The sequence below is a fragment of the Anser anser genome (assembly GCF_964211835.1).
Source record: "Anser anser genome assembly, chromosome: 3".
Lineage (NCBI taxonomy): Eukaryota > Metazoa > Chordata > Aves > Anseriformes > Anatidae > Anser > Anser anser.
In genome coordinates, this window is record NC_139722.1 from 71936251 (window position 1) to 71955318 (window position 19068).

General features: G+C 39.5%; 1 long non-coding RNA gene across 2 annotated transcripts; it reads left to right on the plus strand.

Moving 5' to 3' along the window:
* Window positions 1–4673: 4673 nt before the first annotated feature.
* LOC310897092 lies at window positions 4674–18680 on the plus strand. Of its 2 annotated transcripts, XR_014582068.1 has the most exons (3): window positions 4674–4771; window positions 17412–17596; window positions 17726–18680. It is a non-coding gene; the product is annotated as an uncharacterized lncRNA (long non-coding RNA). The 2 variants fall into 2 exon arrangements; XR_014582067.1 differs by having other exon boundaries at window positions 17412–18680.
* Window positions 18681–19068: the final 388 nt, after the last annotated feature.

Here is a 19068-nt window from a genome sequence, read left to right on the forward strand (position 1 = left end):
AACCAGATCCTGAAGAACTCAGGTTATTTCCATGCAGAACAGGAGTATACAGCTGTGGTGCAGATCGTAAAGAAGTCAAATTCAGTTTTTATATTTACCAGGTCCAATGAGTATCACCAAAGCAGCTTTATCACTGCTCCCTGAAGTGAGACAGCGCTTGACATGGAAGAGGCATTACTCATGTTGACCTTTCTTGACTCTGTGCCTACATCCAACAGTGACTCAACATATTCCCCTTTTGCCAGCTAGACTTCAACATTTTTCCAAGTTCTTTTCATTTCATGGTCATCTCCTTAGTTCTTACTGGGTATCTTTCTTCTTCTCCTTCCCTGCATATTCTATCTTACTTTTTCATACAGCCCTCTAGGCTCTACAGCTCGCTTCCCACACAAATTTGCTGCTGCAGGATTTTCCAACACCAATTCATAAATACAATAACTAAGATGAAACATACATTAGACAATCTTTTTCTTTTTTTCTCTTCTCTCTCTTTGTTGTTGTTGTTGTTGTTGTTGTTGTTGTTTGCTTGTTCTGTTATGGAAACTACTGTGACAGTCACTGTATTTCTATATTTCTATTGAGCTGGACTCTGTATGTATTGAAGGCAGACACTGTAAGTCCTGTCCAAAGGCTTTTTGTAGATATCTAACTGCACTCTCCCACCACACAGTACTTCCGAAAGCAGTTGTACGTCTCATTGTGGCAGGCTATCACAGGAGTATTGCTGTAGCCAGGACACACTAAAGACATAAGTAAGAAGAGTTTTATGTCAAGGTCTTCTGAGGGCAATTGACATAACTGGTTAAAGGAGACAAATGTTCAAGAGCACGAACTGTTCTTCAAGAAGGCTGATATGTCCCAAACTTGTTTGATTTATATATTTTTGCCATCGTGTCAGTTATTTTACTGAAAGACACTACCTCACCCCTCAAACCTTACCTTGTTGGAGCAATCTCTGTAAAAACCAGATTGTGGGGATTTTTTGAAGTAACTATCCTGTTGCTATAACAACCGTACCTTAACATTTCACTCATTCTTGATATTCACAGAGCAAAATGGAGTGCAATTTCCAGTTGTTTTCTCTCTTGTATCCTGATACAGTGTCTCCAGTAGGTCCATGAGTAAAACTTGTAACTCATGTAAATACTCCACTACTGCTTGAGTTTGGACTGGTGCAACCAGATTTCCACTGTACCAGCTTGTGGTACAGCAGTATGATACTCATTGGCACTAATGAACAGAGACAGCAATAAGCCAATAACTGGGTTGTTTTGAACCAAGCTATGTTCATGTTCAGCTCATAGAAATGCATGGCTGTAGACCCCAAACAGCAGATATCAACAGTTGCACCCAATTTGCTTCCCTCCAGAACACCAATACACACTCTCTGCTCCAAGTTGAAATCCCAGTTCAGTCTTGAAGATTTCGAAGTCTGAAGGTTTGAAGTCTGAAATCAGAGACTCTCCTTGGATGTTCTGTGAACATTCTGCATTCTCTGTACCTTGAGAGCTGAGCTTTCCTTGTTCCTGGTTACAGAGCTGGTTCATATGGCTTTACTCCCTAGATTCAGTGCAATGGTTTGGGCTGTGTGACTCCCACATAAGAAAGGAAGAAGGAATCATTTCCCTATTGTATGTAATAAATGATAAAATACTAAGGGAAAATCATTAATGTCCAGAAAAAGCTTAATGTCCAGAAAAAGCTTAATGTCCAGAAATTTCTTTTGAATCCTCCAGCAATCAGCAGAGACGGTAAGTGCACTAGGAAATAAATTTCTCTATATATATGTTTTAAGAAGTAAATGCAAGCAATTAAAAACAAACAAACAATCCAGAAAATGAGATATCCTTTAAACACCATGTTCCCACTGTTGCAAAATCCTTTCGTGAAAGAAAATGCTCCAGACATTTACCTTTTTAATATTACCCAGCTTGGGTAAAAAAAAAAACAAACAACTAGGGCCTAAAGAGCAAATGTCTGTTCTAAGGTGAAATGTTCCAGCAAACAGCTGGAGCAGGGCAAAAGCTCCCAGTGGGTGGATTACTTCTTTTTGCTTGGAAGGACCATGACAGTCTGTTTACCTCAATGTACTTCACTTAGCAGCGGTAACATTTGCTTTCCTAGACAAAATTTTGGAAAACAGAAAAGTGTGAAGAAGATTTTGTGAACACAAATCTGCACTGAGTGCATGCGGATCCCCACCAACCCAATGAGCCCGCTATTCCTCTGTGGTCTCTGTGGTCCTTCTTGCACCCCAAGAAGGTGAGGTTAAAGCATCCCCACACAAACACGGCATCTCCTGACCTTATTTTACAGCAATAGAAAACACTTGGAAAGAGCAACTGATTGCAGACTGCAGGTCATGGTTAATGAAATTATATTCCACCTGCCTCCCACCTGCATGTTGTGAAAGTGAGCTGAACAATGTGATCTTGCACTATGCCCATATATTTGGGGGGACAGCATAAAATGAAACGTCACTCCCCTTGCTGCTTGCTCCCTCTGCTCTTTCACTCACACCTGAGTCCAACCCTCCACTGCATGTTGCTGGGAAGGCTGAGGGGGAGCCGTGGGCTTCAGGAAGGTGGCAATGCCTCTTTGCTCCTGAGAGGTTAAGCAACCCTAGGATCTTGTTTTTTAAATGTAGCCCTCCGATTATTTGAAACAAACTGCCACAGTGTTTGAATGAACTTTCTGCATAAAAGAGTGTCATCTCAGAAAGCATGCCTTCTTACAGCTATAAAATCATGTTTTATGTTTATAATTCTGCCAAAAAAGAAAAAAGAAAAGAAAAAAAAACCTAAATATTTTTATTTTAAGGTAAGCTAAGGAAATAAAGTCTGAATTTGGAATATAATTGCCAAGTGTCCTCTCTAAATCTGATAACCTGACACAAATGAAGGGAGGGCTGACAATGATTTAAAATTTATTGTGAATGCAACTGAACTTTGCACAGAGGCATACCTGACATGTCTGCACACGTGTGTATCGCCTGTCCTTTCCATCCAGGGATCAAGATGCTGCCTACTTTCAGTAATTAAAGATCCAATGACATTTTCTGTGAGCTTAGTTTTAGCCCTTGTGTTCTGGCCAGGCTCCCCTTCAGCTAAAGCCGTGCAACCTATGGTTTCAGCCAGGTACATCTCAGTTTCCCAAATGCCGTACCTCTGTGTTGATGCCAGACTGCCTGTGGCACTGTGGTGCCCTCCAAGGCCAGCCCCAAGATCAGAAAGGTACTTCTGACTCCACTTTTCATTATTTCTCAAGCACTGTACAGCTCCAGATCAGAAGGGAGGGTTTTGTGACTTTGGTCTCACCTGCTTTTATTTTGTGATTTTGTTTTGCAGTCAGTTAAATCCTTTCCTCCCAGTGCCACTGAGCTAAAGACAAACACCACACTGTTGACATGCTATATGTTATATACATAAGAACATCTATTGACAGGTTTATCAAAGGGGGCGAGGGCCAGCTCTGAGCCATTTTTTTTATTGTACCATTTTCTGTACCTTTTTTTTCTTTATCTTTATTTTTCCTACCAGATACTTCTTTTTTAAGCAGCTAGTACACTGTCACAAATATTTCAACAGCAGCCTCTGGTCTTAAAGTACCCCCCTGCCCTGGGGGCTGCAGGTGTGGTCTGGACCAGGTCATGAGAAGCCCCATTAGGTAAAGGACCAAGAGGGATTGCCTGGTTCCCTAATATTTCAAATGAGCTCAAAATGAGCCTGCCTTCATTCCTGTCTTTGTGCCAAAGTAACTGGCATTTTGCAGAGAGGTTCTCATTTTCATTTTCTATTTATCAAACTAAAGGTAGAAATGATGGGAAAACAGATTTTTAGCTGGAGGCAAATTCCAGTATTTGGGGTTTAGCTTTTAAAAGGAGAAATAGAAATGTTTGAAATGAGCTAAACTATTCTGGAGCAATGAGTCTTCCTGACTGTGTAGCCACAGTATATCATGCAGTACATAGGCACTATGTCCAGAGACCGTGGGGTCATCAGGTACCTAACAAAAGCACCCATGAAGCACTGAATGACTAAAAATAAGACAGAAATGAATGCCAAGGCCATTCAGACAAATTGTTTAATTTAGGTCATCTGGTAGAAAATAAAACTAGAAGAGCAAATTAAAAATTTTCCTAAGGAATTTTCAACTCTATGGAAGCCATATATCATTGGACAAGTAGTTGGATTTAAATCTTTTTTCCTGTTCAGTTAAGGAGCATGTGACCCTTTCCCTTGTCATGCTCCAGGAGGATGAGTCTTCCCTTCATGCCCTTGTCCACCCTCAGGAGAGGTAAGCAACACTTGCTGTGGCAGGGGTGAGAGCTGGTAACACGTACCCAGCCAGGCCTTTATTTTCTGTATCAGAAAGTTCTTTGTCTCTGCTTCTTTCCTGACTCTTCAGAAACATCCTTGGGACTTCAGAAGCCTTGGAGACAAACCATCTCTCTCAAATGGGGTCAAGAAAGCCCTCTTTGAACATGTACACCAAAGTTTCCTCTAAGGCAGTATGCACAATTTTCTGTTTCAGAATAATTTTTTTGAACCTTTGGGATTTATTGTAGTATTTCTTCAGCTGTCTTTCAGTGTCTGTCTAGACAGCGCACACCTGTGGGTTGTTAGGGGGTGCTTCAGGCATAGGGCTACTTGCTGGAGCAGGGCTGCATTGACCAAAATGGAGTTTTCTCTTTTCACCCTCTCTTCAAGTCATGCAGCAGACCTGAAGAAGCAGCAGGCAGGGGACTGAACCTTGGCACCAATCCCTCCAGGTTTATTGTCTCATTGTATATTGTCCCTGGGGGTCAGTAGACCTGTAATCTGGTGTTTATTTGATTTCTTTATTTTCTTTTCTTGCTTTCTAGGGGGGAAGGCAGGGCAGTTGAGGAAGGAGAGAGGCAATACACTGGTCCTCATTTCCCCTTTCTGTGCTAAGTTGGAAGCACATGTCTGCAGTGATAGAATGAGTAAAAGTTAGTTTTATACGTCTCTCTGTGTTTTTTTGACCCGACAGGGGACTGCATGAGAGTCAGAACAGCCTTAGGGTGGCTTTTACTTGGATACTGTTTGGTACTCAGAGAGAAGGCATCTGACTGAGGTCAGCTTTGCTTGGTGTTGCGGTTTCTGCTGCTCACCTCATGCAGCTCCAGGCCCTATACAGAACTAGTGTTGGGTCTCACGGGGCTGTGATAGAGCCCCTTAAACACCTCATGGGCATCATTCCACCGAGGAGAGGTCTGAGGTCAGACGAGACAGGGCTCACCTTGCAGCCAGAGGTGCACTTTGCAGCAAGTTCACCCCTGCTGGGCAAGCTGTGCCTTTTTGCTTGTGCTCTGGGCCAGGGTCACGGCAGTGTATAGAGCCTCACGGCACCATAGGATAGTTCAGGTTGCACCTGGAGGGCCCTAGTCCAACCTTCTGGCTCAAAGCAGACTCAGTTGAGGTCAGGCTGGGATGCTCATGCCTCCATACAGGCTTATTGTGAGGGTCTCTTGTCATGTGTAAAACAAACAAGTATCTCTTCTCCAGGCACTTCGCTTTCCTTTCCTGGAAGCAGTAGTATTTGCAGCAAATTGTGACGTAAAAAAAAAAACAACAGAAAAAATACCAGTGGAAAGCCCTGATTTTTTTTTTTTTCTGGTCTTTAACTGTTGGCTTGTATATGTTCTATTTTTTTCAGCCTTTGGCATGTTGTATTGCACTTGGGGTGAAGACTGTTTCTTTATTTACAAAACAACCAGGTCTCTATATTTTAGACACATTCCCGAGTCTCCTTCTTGCTACAAAAACATTTATTAGTTTGTATGATAGACATTTCTTATGGGCTGGAAACAGATACAGACACAAGTCCTGATAAAGGCTGGAAATTATCTGACAGTTTCAGTAAGAGTTTAGGGGTTCCATACCGCTTTCAATTGCCGTTTGTTTTAGATTTCAGTACTGCAGTCTGTTTGGAGATATTGGAATTACCGCAGGGAAACAGCACAGCAAGGAACTGACTGCAGAGAACATATATTGCTTTTAAAGATGCAGGAGGTTCCTGGAGGATCTGACCCTGTTAATTTGCATTAATGAGCTTTGCACAAATAGGACAAATGCATCACCGACAGAAATGGGAAGCATCATCATACAGAATAGTATGAGAACATCAGTGGGAAAGGATGAAAGAAAGATGTAGTTGAAAATACCTGACTCCAGAACATAGCAAAAAACCTTTAGGAGAAGAAAGTCTCTGATACAAACTTCCAGTTTAAGTGTATCTGGAGGAAGTGACTGGTAGATTTCAATGTCAATGACAAGACAAGTGGCAGAGGATACATGCTTGGCATGGATACATGCTTTTTCTTCCCGTGCTCTCCTTGTTTCTGGGCTTTTCAGGGAACTAGCTGGACTAGAGCAGAGCCAGGAGTGGCAGGAAAAACAGGAGGCACTCATGTTTAATAGTTGGTTACTACTGAAATTAGGCTATTAGCAAGCCACTTCTTGTTTATCTCCTTGTCTTTTGCTCTCCTTTCCTTCCAAAACTGATGTAAGGTCATAATAATGAAGCTGAATTAACTGACTGACACGTGATTTGATCATTTTTGGAGAAGTTTTCTCATCTTGTTTCCCCCTTCCCTTCTCCTTGTAAGTAGTTTCTGTTTATAAGTTACCACATTTGATTTGGAACCCTTCCTAAAAATGGCTCACAAATGCTCCTACATCATGTGCCAGATCTTAATTCTGGCAAGCAGACTACTCCCACTTCCTCCCTTCCTATGCTAATTTGAAAGTGCTACTCTCCTCAAGTTTTGCTTTCTTCTCCAGGCCAGTAGCTTTAATTTCCATATCCTTATTTCCACTCCATTTATTATCTTTGTTGTCACTGCATCCATCCATATTGAAAATCTAGGTGCATCACTCCTTTAATTTTGGCATTACACCTACATATTTTTAACCTACAGGTTACCCCACCATCAGGACTAGCAGAAACAGTTTTCCCCTTGTTTCTTTCTGCTGTGTATTTCCAAAGGGTATTTTGCTGTTTTCTTGCAGAATCTAACTCAGATTGATGATGGCAGTTCTTTTTTTTACCTTTGTATGTCTTGACCTGTGAAATCTAGCTTTACTTACTGATCTGTCATTTTCCCTTTCTACTTCTTGTAAGCTTTTTGCTTATATCCTTTTAGCCTCTGCTTATATACTTTTTAAGGTTATAATATATTTTTAAAATCCTTTTAAAGGTGGATATTTATTTAGACAAAAACTGTGGAACCCCTTTCTATAAGTTTTTCTTCCTGCTGAGGGTAAATTTTTTTGTAATTATAGATTTTCAGACAGTAGAAAATCCCTTTCTCTTTCCACAGTCAAGATGCTCTATCATCTCAGTCCAGCTGATTTTACTAATCAGCTTGCTTAGCTTGTCTAAATTTGCTTTTCTGAAATACAAATCCTTAGCAAAAGGCATACTTATATTTATTCTTTGATTTTAAATATAAGCTGAATCAATTTGTGATCATTCTGCAGTTACTTTCTATTATCCTATTCTATTTCCCATCTCTGTTTTAAAGCTCTTTTCACTTGCTGAAATACCATGGATAATGTCTTATTGGCTGTCTGTAACCGATGGGAAATGCAATGGCCAATATGTCCATGAATATCTTGTCATTGATAGCATTTGTTCTTCAGTCAATATTTTGGAAGTTCATGTAGCAGAACTGATTTTACGCAACCATAATGTAGCAGCAGTTTAGGATTTATCTTATACATTTACGGTAAATAACAAGGTTAGATTGTATGATTTTTAACAGCACTTAATCAGCACTTGATCATCAGTCAATTTAACACAATTTCAATGGAATTTGGATTTTCAATGGATTTTTATATATATATAATGCTCCCATTCCTTTATAATTCCTTTATATAAATAAAAAAGCTTCTCACTGTTGGAGAGAGAAAGCTTTACAGGAGATGGTTTTAGAGGATGGTTCCAGACAGAGCTCAGGTCTGGACTGAGCCATGATCTCTGTCACCAGTGGTGCAGATTGCTGTGGACACCTATGGCCACAGTATTTAGAAAACTTAACTCAAAAAAAAAAAAAAAAAGTGGCACAGAAAGTGATTACTTGAAAGATAATGCATTTGAATTTAAAGCATGAATTTAAAGTACTCTGGCTGGATATTTCAGGGGACTGTACTTAGTTGTGAAGAAACGAGTAATTTTGAGAAAGCATCATAATATAATATTCAGAATTCCTGTTTTGTGGTGGTGTTTTTGTTTGTTTGTTTGTTTGTTTTTTCAGGTGACAAATTAGGATAAATTAAGAGTTAGTTTTAGTCTAAAATTGTTAGACTAAACTAAAATTGTTAGTCTAAACTTAAGTAAGAAAACCTGGTCAAGTGTTTTAGGCATATGAAGACTGTCTCATTTTGCTATGCAAAAGACATAAAAACAAAAACAACAACAAAAAACCCTTAATGCATTTTAAGGTGGGAAAAGCCAAATAAATTGCAGAACATTAGAGCACGATGGTAGAAACCAGGAAGAACTTTAATTTCATGGTACCAGTGAGATTTTTGCCATTTTCTTCAATAAAAAATGTTTAATAAAATCTTAAGCAAACCCAGAACCAAGACACTATTTTAGAGTTATCAAGGTATCCTCAAAAATGTGCCATCTTAATGTATGAAAAAGATTAGAACCCCACTGTGGCCAGGAGAATGAGACAGCTCTGTTCTTTGTATGCAGCCAAGATGTGATTAACATAATCTGTCTCAGGCATTTTGCAACATCAAGCCAGTGATTGTTAAAGCTTAAAATTACATTCTTTGTATGAAGGTCTAATTTCTATCTATCTTTTCCATAATCACTATGCTCAGACTTGTAATTTCTCTTTTTCCCTTGCAATTTTTACTATGAGAATGTATTTGCTAAAGGAACAAAATGTGGCCTATTGTAAAGTAACTGTCAAGTAGCAGTGTTGCTGTTAATATACAGTAACTTGAGATATGTTGCCCTTACAGTTGGAAAGGAAATAGGAGTTCATTATGACTTGCTTGAAAGTCTTTTCCCTTTGGATCTTTCTGTGGCCAATTGATGCTGACTGCCCTGTTCACAAATTCTGGCCAAGTACAGCCTCTTCAGCTGTGGTCTCACAACAGAGCCATGTTGCCATAGCCTCTCCCAAGAGCACCCCGACCCCTCGTATAAAACTTCCACCTCTCCTAATCTCTTACATCTCAGAAACATCTGTAAGGTCTTTCAGCGACGAGAGAAGCTGGATGAGTTGCTGTGTTGTAACCTTTTTTGCTTTGAGTCTGATATGCTTTGAAGATAGTCCTGGACAAATGCCATTTGATTCTATTAAAGTTACATTTCAAATAGACAGTAGAGAACAAAGTGAGAGCTGAAAGTAATCCCTGAGAGTAGTTCACACCTGCTTCTTGAAAGTGCTGGTGCTGACTTCAGATGGGTTGATCCTCTTGCAGAGACCAGGGAGCCACTTGAGAGTTAAATTTCACTGAATGAACAAATAAGTCAGTTCTGCAGGAGTAATGGAGGGAAAAGATTATTTGAAACACACACTGTAAATAGCTGCAACAGCAGAAAAAATACTCCTCTTTCATCAGCAGTTTCCAGTTGCCTTCTAGCACAAAAAAAAAATAAAATCAGACTACAGATTCACCACAAATTTATAGCTTTTCATAAAGTTATAGGATGGTTTAATGAGTCACTAAAGGTTTTCATAGTAGGTACCTAATTTTGTTGGTGTCCTGGCTTCAGCATAAACACTGTAAATTTAATATTCACATAGACAATAATCAGCCTTTGCCTGAGCCTACTCCTATATCTTTTTTCCTTTTTCCTATTACAGTCATAAAACCACTAATTAGAGCAGCAATGAGTTGTAGTGTGGACGCAATGCTTGGGTCCAAACTACTACCTTGCCCAGTCCTTTCTGCATGACCATTTACATTTGCTGGAGAAGAAACATGAAGGAGGACTTCAGATCAGTTACTGTGATGTGTAGCTTTTTATGGTTCCACTGAGCTGTGATCATGCCTTCTCATTTTGAAACTTGTGAAACTTTTCTCTGGTTTAGTTGGTCCTTTTTTTTTTTTTTTTCTCTTTTTTTTTTTTTTTCTCTTTTTTTTTTTTCTCCTTTATTTCCCAAAATAAGGCTCACCTCATATTTTTCTTGCAACAGAAGAGAGTAGTATCCCAGATAATGACTCTATACAAGAAGAATGGGATTGTGTGAGAGAATTACCAAATGAAGCTGCTTAGTGCAGGAGAGCTGTAATGACATCTTGTGATAAGGGACATACCATTGACATTTTGGGCTTACTACTTACTGCTGAGTGGCTCCTGTTCAAAAGCTGTCAAAGCCATTATCTGCTGCCTGCCACCCCCTCCCCATGCCAGCAGGACTGCATCAAAAGCCTGTCTTTTCAGGGCATTATAAAGTGACTAATGGAAGAAAACAGGAGGAAAAATTCTCATTTGAAATGTGTCATTAACATACAGACGCAGAAATGCCAAAGCCCCTGAATATAGTGCTGCAAGGACTCATGCAGTGTACATTGATGGAAGAGACAATAGTAGGTGTTTTATAACCAGACCGCCGTGTGATACTTAATTGCCATAGGTACCCTCATGAGGGAGGAAGACATAAGAGCTAAACGGCCACCAAGTGCTAAGCTAACCTCTGATGTGGTGCTCTCACAAGAAGCAAAATACACCTGGACTGAAGGTCCTATATCAGCTGATTCATTTAGACAAGCAAGCCAGCAAATAACAGAGAACACACTTCATGTGAACACTTCAGTAGTTGGAATCAAAAGCCAAAACACACAGCAAAAGCAATTGCTTGTATTCCTATGGTGCTTTTCATCCAAATATTCCAAATCATGTCTGTATCTTGTACTGCCTTTTCACCTGCAAGTCCAGCTCCATGTGTGTCACCCTTTGCACTCCCCTGGCAAAGAAAGGGATCTGAAGAGTGGGATGATGTAAAGGCAATCTGCACAGAGATTCTGTATAATCTCTGAGGCCCTCTCCATCACTAGTATCAATGCTATCTATATAACAAGTGGGGCACTGAGGCACAGGGGATCTGGATAGCTGCTTCCACAAACAGCAACCACCTAGTATCAAGTGACTGCTGCTTAAAGCAGTCAGCTAAAAACAGAAAAAGGCCCATGTGAATAACATTTTTTATGGGTTACATCAGTTCAGCTAATTACAAATTCTCAGATAAGCTCAGCCATAGGATATGTTTCTGCAATATCACATACCTCATTAGCATGGACCACAAATCCTGTACTGTTTTCAGGTGAGGTCCATCATAGAATCATCCAGGTTGGAAAAGACCTTCAAGGCCATTAAGTCCAACCATCAACCTGACCTAGCAAGTCCCATACTAAACCATATCCTTTAAACATATCTTAGCATGCTTCTCATGGCCCTCTGTTTCACCACGTGCATTGCTACATCACTCAGGCAGCTGTTGTCACAAGACTGGAGTGCTTCAAGACATTTTTTGAAGATGGCAACTGCCTTATTGAACAGAAATTCATCTGGCATGTGATTTCTCAGAACTTCCCACTGAAAGTTCAAACAAATTTTTTTTACATCATGGTTGGAAGAAAATCATTTCTATTCAGAAAAACACCTAAAGCAAACACCATGACATGCCTCATTGAAGTCCATGGCTTTTACATAGGCATGGAAACATAAGTATGAGTTTATTAAAACTTCCAGACTTTGGGGTCTGGCTGAGGGGTATGTCTCGCTAATGACATACAGGTTTTAATAGTTTGATATTAAAGAGCTTCTGGTTTTATTTGAAACATCCTTTTGTTCTTTCACATTTCTCTCTTCATAAAGTTTTCTTTGAATTCAGGATTCTCTCTAAATTTCCCAAACAGTGTATTTTACATGATAGAAATAGCCATTAATTTTCAGTCTTCACTGGGACACATGGTTTGAAAGTGGAAGTGTTTGTGGTTTGTGAGCAGAAAATGAGGGCTTCGTGTTCAAAGGTGTTAGGTGAAATTAATGAAAGAGCCAACCACAAAATTGCCTAAGGCTAGATACAAAAAAGCCTTTCTTTTGCTCAGCTCCCAGAACTCTTTCCATTCCACGGAGCTTATTCACGTTGCACTTTTGTCACAATATGAAATTTGTTTTTCCAATATTGCCTGGAAGAAAATTAATAATACAGAAATTAGAGGAGCCATTGAGTGTAATTAAAATGAAAAGTTTCCATCAATGCTTGATTGCTCATTGTGATAATTTGAAACATGGTGTTTAAACTGAGAAGAAAGAAGCTGATCAAAGATTTTCTGCATCCAGGATAGTTTACTTGTAAAATGTTCCTGAAATATGTAGCACATTTTTATGAGCATTGCAGAATGGCCTCTCTTTGTAGGAGAAGAGAGATACTAAATAACCAGGTGAAGAAAAAAATACTGAGGTCCTTATGAGTAACAGTGGCAAATGGGGTTCCAGCTCTGATAAAATGAAGATGCTGATCTCAACCAGACAAGTGTCAAAGCACTGGCTTACATAGTTGGAACTGACACCGACACTGGACATATTATTTTTTGGTCTTTCCAGGCAGCAGCATATTTGTTTTTGTTTGTTTGTTTTTGTTTTTAATTTTGAAAATATTTTTAAATGACCAAAACCAGGCATAGACTTGAAATGAGGTGGGATTTTCACAACTATCAAGGGATCTATGGGCATAACCCTAGTAGAAAGCCAGCAGAACACATGTTGCCAATCACCTTAACAAATTGGAAAGTCCCAGTCTGGTGCTTGGGCAAGGGCTTTCAACATTGTTCACACAACAGCTTGTATGAAACAAAAATATATTATTTTCTGAAAGGTTAGAAAGATTTGGGCAAGCTCTGTCGAAAGCTGCTATGATGCTGTGGTCATCCTCCTAATTGGTGATTAAGGTTTGGTTTAAGGTTTAACAGGGAGTGCATTGGACACATTTTCCTAGTTTGCTTTAGTTGATCTGGCAAAACCAATAGGAAACTTCACACCTGCAGCTCTTTGCTCAGAGAAGTCATGTCTGGACCACTCCAGAGTGGTAATTGCAATTGTGGCAGACTGCAGTCCAAGCCTATTTGCAGTTTGGGGGATATACAGGCAAGCAAGAACAACAGCACTGTCTGGTATAAACCTTAGTGCTAATTACTTTCACATGCAGTGGAAGCGTTTATAAATTAACAAGATTTGAAACTCTGCTACTTAAAGTTAAAAGCAATATAATTTTGTATATGTGTTGTTGTTTAAGTATGTCTTACTTGAGAAAACATTTTTTTTTTGAAGGAACAAACAATTAAAGCCTCCAAGTCAACCATTTTATCGGTGTGGTCATGTTGTCCTTGTAGCTATAAACTTAGCTTTAAAATTTTGAAAACATGAAAAGTTTGGAATTGGACATGAGTCAGTCTGCATCAAAAGAATATAAGGAAGATATAGGGAAGAAACTCTTCACCCAGAGAGTGGTGAGGCACTGGAACAGTCTACCCAGAGAATCTGTGGATGCCCCATCCCTGGAGGTGTTCAAGGCCAGCCTGGATGGGGCTTTGAGCAACCTGGTCTGGTGGGAGGCGTCCCTGCTCATGGCAGGGGTGTGGAACTGGATGATCTTTAAGGTCCCTTCCTACTCAAGCCTTCAAACCATTCTGTGATTCTATGATTCTGTCCTAGGCTTTTGATAAGCAGATTTCAGTGCAACAGGAGGAGAGCAGACCTTGTCACTGTAAAGCATTCAAATGAACAAAATATTAAAAAGAGTCCTTTGGACAATGGAAGAACCCCTTCTGTCTTCAGCTATGTGAGTACTCATGCAGCGCCTAGTGCCTGTGGCAATAGTAATCCTATATGTGATATCCTATCTTGTTCTTGGTGTACAAGGTGCTAAAGTTTTCAAATTTCAGTCTTGTGAAATGTAGCTGGGGAAGATGAGACCCATCTTGGACCGGCTATTCTGTGTTTTTGACTCACTCTGCAGTTTGATACTCAAATCTGATTGCTTTTAAGCTTCCTGCAAACCAAGATTTTTATGAGAGGGAGAGCTAGAGTGAGAAGTGTATAGCACCCTAATTATGGCTTAATATACACATTCTGTGGATTATGTGTTTTGTGTAAAGGATTCTTCTTCCCCAGAGCACTTTTACAAGACGTTTCTTGTCATAATATCCTGTAGTAAACACAACAATATGTGAAATGACTACGCAAAACAAACAAACAAAACAAAAACAACCAACCAAAAAAAAAAAAAAGAATAAAGCAGCTCATGACTTTGTTTTCATGTGCAGCTGCCTATACTTTTTCTTATTGCTCCAAATATGGAACTGGGAAACAAGAGAGAGCTTCAGTGTTAAGGGGAAAAAAAGAAAAAAAAAAAAAGGCACAGAATAATTGAATCTGTCTAATCCTTATTGTTCATTTTGCACTGGAGGAGGATTGCAATTCTCCCAGATTGCATTGTGTTCAGTAAAGTGAAGTGAACTGTCTGGGACTATTGCTTGGGTGGTTTCAAAGCCTTGTTTTGGAGCAGAGGCAAGTTAATCCAAGGACACTGCAGGTGCATAATAAATCCTGAAAATAGAAATAAGGGTATGATTTTGATCATGGTCCTTGACAACATGCTGCTAAAAGACAACATAGAATCTGTATTTATAAAAGATGTCTGCTATGTGAGTCATCTGCAGTAAAACAATCCCCGGTGAGCAGTAGCAGTCAAGAATTAGCATCTAGCCTGTTTTTCCTTTTTTAGAGAAAATAGCTGACATTTTGTCTTCTGATTTCCAGGGAGCGAGACAAGAGTCTCACAGTTTGTCCAAATGACTTAATTTCCAATTTTAGGAACATAATATCTGACACTTTTTTAGCTACTTTTCCACTTTAGCTAAAATGAAGTGTGTTAAGATACTTTTGTCTCTATTAGAGGTCTATTAGAAGTCAATGGATCCTTTGAAATGAGTGGCAGCCAAGGTTGTGATATCAGTGCTATACTTTACTGCCTTAAAAAAAAAAAAAAAAAAAAAAAAAAAAAACTGGTAGCAAATTTCCACAAGGATTTTAATGGCATGAGAATAAATAAACAGCTACCTGACCCAGTTTTGGAAGCACTGATGCTTAACCCTAATTATTCTGTGCTATTGCAGAGATGTAAACCTCCCAGCTCAGATGTACACCTTTGAAGAGAAATAGCTATTATTATCCTTACCTAATCAGGGTTGTTGTGCAGACAGAGACACACACAAAATCTGAGCAGGTCCTTGTTAAGGCTGTTTGCATATTCCCTCATCATACATCCCTTCAAAATCACTGAACTTGTCACCAGCTGCCAATTTTCATCAAGAAAATCCTCTCATTAAATTTACCCCAAGCATTTCTGAGCTGTGCTCACAGAATTGGCTTTGAGCTCCTCAGACTGTAGCTGGATCTCAGCCTGCTCTGGGAGCATCTGTCCTGTTACAACCACTGTTCCCTATCCATCGCTTTGAGGCTTCTGTTGGGTACCTGGAGGAAGTAAGAAGGATTGCTTTGATGCATAGCTTGATTTGGCAGATGAGAATGGGAAGGTGGTTTGATTTCCTGTTCAAAACTCTGCTAGTAGCTTCTGGTATCTTCTCATGGATCTGAAGTTTGGTGAGGTTTGCCTCAGTGCCTAAGGTGATCAATGTGTGACAGGGATGCTATATGGACCACAGTAAGCCGGAAGTCTCTTGTGAATTACAAAGGATTGTTATGAATTACAAAGAATTGGTTGAATTACAAAGACCAGAATTACAAAGGCTTGGTTTTATGTCCTTGATCTCTCTCTTTGAACAGGGTAAAAACATGCTATTGCTTTACATGTGCTATTTTAATAACCGTTTTTTCATTCACCGCCTGTAGAATGGAAGATAGTCTACAAATCCAAGTTATGCTATTGCAGTCCTAGCTGTTACTGCCACCTAGGAACATGAAAGATGGATCTCTGAAAATAATATTTTTTTTTCTTCTTGACACACAAAAAGTGATGTTTCTCAAGCTTTAGGTAGCTCACTAACAACACAGAAAATCTAAAAAAGTTAAGATGAAAATCATTTGTTTGCAGAAAAGTTCAATTTTCACTAGTTCTGTTACTAAGGTAGCAAGTCAGTTTTGTCAATACTCCAGGATCACGGTCTCCCCAGTTATGTTTGAATGCAGCTGGAGCCAGTAAGCGAGGATGGAGAGTTTTATCCATGGCAAGCCAGCTCTGTTTCAGAATAAGACTTTTTTTTTTCTTTTTTTTTTTTTTCCCAGTTACTAAGAGTTAGGAGGAGGATATGGTAGCATAACTCTGAAAAAAAACTGCATTCCTTTACTGTCATTCTTCACCTACTGTGCAACAGATGCAAGTGTTTAGTCCATTTCACAGTAGCAGAGTAGGAATAGTTTAGTCATTCCCTGGTCACATATGAAAAGGAAACAGTATTCAGAATTTATATATATTACTGAGTTTGGCCTGCAATGAACTGTATGCATATAAATATCAAGAGTGACCCATTATGGATATTTCTAAAGAATATCAAATAATAAATCAAACAGAATATTTGTCTGTATTGTGTACAGAAAATTTTTGAATAGGCATCAATTAAATTTATAAAATATGTTATATATAAATATACATTATATATATAGCTCTGACAAAACATAGAAAAAGATTTTTAGAGGTTTTACAGAGTGTAAACAGCTGTTCAGATCTGTTCTTTTTCATGCATGTTACAACTAAAATAGCTTTACTGGCTTATGAGCTTTCAACCTGAAATCCCAGCTCTTTGACCCTAGCTGTGTGGAGCTGAGGTCACTCTTTGATTTATGTGGAAACAGAGACTGCGGGGGGGGGGGGGGGGCTGGTGGTGGTGGGAAGATTGTGGTGTTTTCTTCTCTTGTAAAGCAGAGACAAAATCTGGTGAGAGTAGAGAAATACCATCAAAGATAGTAAACAAATTATATGTTACACTCTTAATGCAGTATTCTTTTCTTCATTAAATTCATCTTTTTTTTTTATCTTTTTTTTTTTTTTGGCACATTAAAACAACATGTTCTCCTCTTTGATAACAGTAATGGATATTTCTTCGGTTCAGAAGAGACCATTATCATAATCTAGTCTGACCTCCTGTGTAACGCAAGCCATGAAATTTCACCTACGGATTCCATATCCTAATAATCTGTCAGAGAAGATAAATCTTGAGTAGAGTTTATTTCTGTATTGACTGGCAAATCTCTCCTGCTCTAACACAGAAACTTCAAAGGACTTTCACCCTGACCTGCCACTTAAGTCGTTGCTGATAAAATTAGATCAGTCTGTCCAAAGGAATTATTTTCTTTCATTCTGAAGCACCAGATGACATTTAGCTTTTATTTGTGTGCAGGCCGAACCAAATTCCAGTCACATCCTTGTTGCAGTGCACTGTGTTGCTCAGGGAGCTTGAAGACTGAATTCACGTGATAACACAGCCCACTGGTGTAGCTGCCAAGGGTCATCTCCTCTAACACGTACAAAGCTGACAAATGAGCCAAGGGCTCAAATGAAGGTCTGATCTTTGCAGAGATACTGGTAAGATGTGTTAAGGTCACTTTGCCCCTAGCATAAACTACACCCTTCCAGCTCTGTGAAATTAATTGAGTAAAGAGTAATTGAATATTCAATATATCAGGTAGAGACTTTGCTCCTTTGCTCTTTCAGGAACTTGAATCCTGCTGTGTTTTGCTTTCACCTGGGTTAACGCTCTTTAAGACAGTAAGACAAGTGAATGATGACCAACTGCAAATGTGCGTGAAGATCCCTTGATGACAATGGGACATTCAAAACAGTATGGAATATTATACTTTATGCACCCCATGGTTGCCTGCCAGACTTGTGTGACTCCTGCTCGCTTATCATCCAGAAGAATGTCTTTGATACTCCAAGAGCATTTACTGTTTACTTTATCCTTGCTCAATAATCAAAAAATAGCACTTAAGAAATACATCGAGAGTTCCTGAATCAGCAGAGCATACAGACTGTAGCTGTAATCAAAGAAAATGGGTCCTGATGAAGTGAGATGACAAAGTAGCTCTTCAAGTTCTTCCCTTGAGCAATTCTGTTGAATGCAGCCACCTCACTGTGAGATGATTATAATGAAGGTCTGTCCATATCCATCTGGCTATCATTTGCCTTTCTGATGCCTTATCCGTCTTCTGGATTCGGGGGATCTTTCTACTCCTTAGCAATCACTAAAATGTAAAGCACAGTTTCATGCTAGGTTTTTGAAGCCTATAGTAGGATGGAGCCAATGAATATCTGACAAACATACACTTTCGTTGGTGGCTGTTTTGGGTACTTAAACAAGATGATCATTCCTCTGCTGTGTTCACTAGGGGATAACTCTCCTGTACATATTCCCACTCAGTTTATGATATTCGATACGCTCTGGTGGCTGATTGTCAAATATATTCAGATTTCTCATTCAAACTTTTAAAATTATGGAGATGACAAAAGCTGTGAATATGGAAAAGATTTTCTTTATAGCGTGACCTGAACACCAAGTTCACCACCCTTGGTGACTTATACCTGGAGCCAGCAGGATGGAGGGGGCTGGGTACTCATGGGGTTGTGTCAGGTGGCTCCAGAGCTACCTCTTACCACCAGCCAGCACCACTGAGGAACTAAAGTCAATTCTTTCAATTGATTTTCTCCATGCAAACTTGATTTCCCATCAGCAAAAGGATCACCTAGAAACCTTTCTTAAAAGGGAGGCTTTAATGCTGTGTCTTAGCAAAATGCTACAGACTCCGTGGGAGTGCTGGGCTGATTGTGCTGGAGGTGTCTTTGTTTCTCAAGTCAGCAAGACTGTATTGCCCCATTGCCCTTTGTTTTGCTGATACAGGTTGCTTACTTTGCCCACGACATGCTCAGTATGCTCCTGGTTTTGTTACTCAAACCTTCCTGACAGTTTTGTATCAGGACACGGGGGGGAATATTTCCTTAATACTTGTGCATCCCAGTCTAGACTGGATTCTCCCTTTGCCTGCCTTCCCCTGCAGCAC